Consider the following 3,259-nt stretch of genomic DNA (forward strand, 5'->3'; position numbering starts at 1 on the left):
GGAGTTGGAGGTTGCTGTGAGCTGTAATGCCACGGCACTCTACCCAGGGGGACAGCTTGAGGCTCTGTCTCAAAAAAAAAAAAAAAAAAGAATCTTGAAACCCACCTATAACCTGTAAGCCCCCACTTTGAGATGTCCCACCTTTTTGGGCCAAACCAATGTCTACCTTCCATGCATTGATTTATGACTTTACCTGTAATTCCCAGCTCCCTGAGTTGTATAAACCAAACTGTAAGCCCACCATCGCAAGTCCACTGGCTTGGGGCTTCTTGGCCATTGCTCAGGAACAAGGTCCTAAAATTTGGCTCACAAGAAACCTCTTAAAATCACTTTACAGAGTATGGCGTCTTTTCCACTGACTTGGTTATGGAGCCCATTTTGAAAACACTAGGCTGCCTGGGGAAGGGAGGCAGCCACAAAGGATATCTGCTTCCCCCCTTTAGTAAGAGTCTCTCTGCTAGTGGAGACTGAGTGAGCATTCACATGGGCAGGAGTATTTTTTAGCTCTGGCCTCATTCTCTGAGTTCCATCTCTGTAGTGTACGTCTTCCTGAAATCTCTTTGTCACCAAACCTCCGGATTTATTCCTTCCAGAATGCTGAACTTCCAGGCAAATCCTTAGCTGTTACCCAGGAAACAAAGCAGATCTGGCCTAAGGACGCCCACCCTTCCAGGCAGAGCAACCCCCCCCCCCCAGATGTTCTCTATTGTTCTTTGGGAACATTCTTTCAAGGTGTTCTTCAGCAGGCCAGTTCAGGCTGCAACAGGTGTGTCAGGGGAAAGCCTAGCAAAATCTGAGAGGGGCAGCGTCTATGGCTCAGTGAGTAGGGCACAGGCCCCTTATACCAAGGGTGGTGGGTTTGAACCTGGCCCCAGCCAAATTGCAACAAAAAATAGCCTGGCAAGGTGGCGCCTGTGGCTCAAAAGGGTAGGGCACCGGTCCCATATGCTGGAGGTGGCGGATTCAAAACCATCCCGGTCAAAAACTGCAAAAAAAAAAAAAAAAGCCGGGCATTGTGGTGGATGCCTGTAGCCACAGTGCCCAGCCCAGCCCTCAATTTTGTTTTAATATATATTGGGAACAGTATTGGGCTGACCACCAGCTGTTGAAGCATGAGGGGTCTCTTGGGTAAGTGCCACGCCTACAACATTCCTTGGAGGTGACTTCCTTGCCCCCCCCAGTAAACACCAGGGCCACCCTTGCAAGATTTCTGCTCTCCAGGACACGAGGACGGTGTGAGTCATCTGTGGGAAACGGAGAACAAAGGAGAAAATTCCTTCCCCAGCCACCTGCAGCAGCTCATTGAGCCCAGCAAGAAACACACAAAGATCTCGCCAAGGTCAACAGGAGTGCTGCTCTGCTCTCAAGATCATCACAAAGCATGCAGCGGTTACCAATTCTCATGAGTTCCCGGAAGGCTTTGTTTACTAACTGGAAATGCTTTTGATTGGCCATGCTCCTTCCAGATCCTCCATCACTGCTCTCTGGTCCACTGCAGAGGGGAGAGACCTCAAGGCAGGGGGACCTGACCAAGTTTGAGGAGTCCAGGAAGGCTTCCCCCAGGAGGTGAGGTCTGAGCATCTTTCAAGACAGCTGGTAGAGGGATGAAGAAGATTGGGAAGGAAAGTGGTGATGAGAGCATTCCAGGCCATGGCGCGTGGTTGGGAGGGGAATATAAGGAAGACCTGAGTTCCAGCATCTGAAAGGACAGCAGGGGTCAGAATGGAAACTGAGTAGACTACAGCATCAGCTACTCAAGCGTCCCTGGGCCACGCCGCTGCTGAATCCTCAGACCAGGGCTGCCGCGGGAGAGCTGGGGCGGTGAGCTCTGGGCGTTGCCAGCAGCCTCGGCAGGGACGGCAGGTGGCGCTGTCGGCACAGACATCGTGCTGTCCGAGCGGCGCGTCTGCGGCTGGGGACCTCGGAGGACAGGAGGGCGGAGCTGCTGCTTCTGACATCAGCGTTGTAACAGGAGATGCCCAACTCTGGAGCGTGGCGGGACACATGGCTGCAGCAGGAAGGAGCCCAAGGAGCAAGGGGAGAACACACCAGAAAGGCTCGCGGGGAACACAGCTTCCACACAGCCTCCCGGTTCCTGTTGAGGGCCAGTGACTGTCACCTTTCAGCAGGCCTGGCCTGTGCCTCTGCAGTACAGAATGATCCAGGGAGTGTTGGGTGAAGATGAGAAAGGCGCCACTGTTCCTCTGGCCTGGGCCTGCACGGTCCGCCGTCACCCCCTCCCTCACCTCCGGCTCCTGCCTTCCTCCCGCTGTCTAGCAGAGCTCCTCCCTCTTGCCTGGGCAATGGTGTTCAAAGGCACCGTTGGTGTCACCAGAGTTGTCAGCTATGTGTTTCTGGGTTTTCCTCCCAGATACACGGTGAGATGATCCTTCCCAATCCCCTTAGGTTAGGTGGGAATGCGTAACCAATTCTGGCCAATGAGTCTTGAATGCAAATAATATGTGTCATTTCTAAGCCACAGCATTAAAAGCTGATATAAGACCATGACAACCAGAAATACTGGAGAGACTGGCTGCCCCACGACCCTGGATCCAGGAGTGAAGACAATAAGAGTAGAGTTGCATCTGACCCATGACGGATGCAGTGTGAGCTAGGATGCAGTGTGAGCTACGTGTCACTGTGGTTAAGTTGGGGGGTTGTTTATTCCTGCATAACCTAGACTAGCTTAGCTGATAGAAGCAAAGCTCCTGGAAATCAAGGGGCCTTGGGGAAAGTGTGGGTCTTTATTTGCCTATATAAATGAGAGTTATTATTAACAATAAGCATCTCTTGTTGAACACCTACTATGCGTCAGGTATCATACCGTGTTCTTTGGCAAGTGTTTTCCCATTAATCTGCACCACAGCCCTATGAATGCAGCATTACAGCCCACTCAGCATTGTTAGTCTCAAGGAGAGTCATGGTCACGACCATAGCTAGGAAATGAGGTTCAAATGGATGGGCCTCTGTCTTCAAAACCCTCCCCTTTTCCACTACTATGCTGATATGATCCACAAAGCAGAACTAGTCGTACCAAGAAAAAACCCAAGCCTTTTGAAAAGAATTATCTCTTAACAAGAAAAACATTAACATCTGCCTCTTTCCTAAATTGAACATGAAAGATGATCCTGATGGGCTGAGCAAGACACTTACTCTCTGCTGTGATGTTTGACAAGGGAATCTTCATTCATTTTCTCCTCTGATTGGGCTTTCTCCCACATGAGCAGCAGCAGGCACCAAAGGTTTAAGAAAAATTTAA

The sequence above is a fragment of the Otolemur garnettii genome, unplaced genomic scaffold (genome assembly GCF_000181295.1).
Source record: "Otolemur garnettii isolate 467f Iridium unplaced genomic scaffold, OtoGar3 scaffold00007, whole genome shotgun sequence".
NCBI classification, from domain to species: Eukaryota; Metazoa; Chordata; class Mammalia; order Primates; family Galagidae; genus Otolemur; species Otolemur garnettii.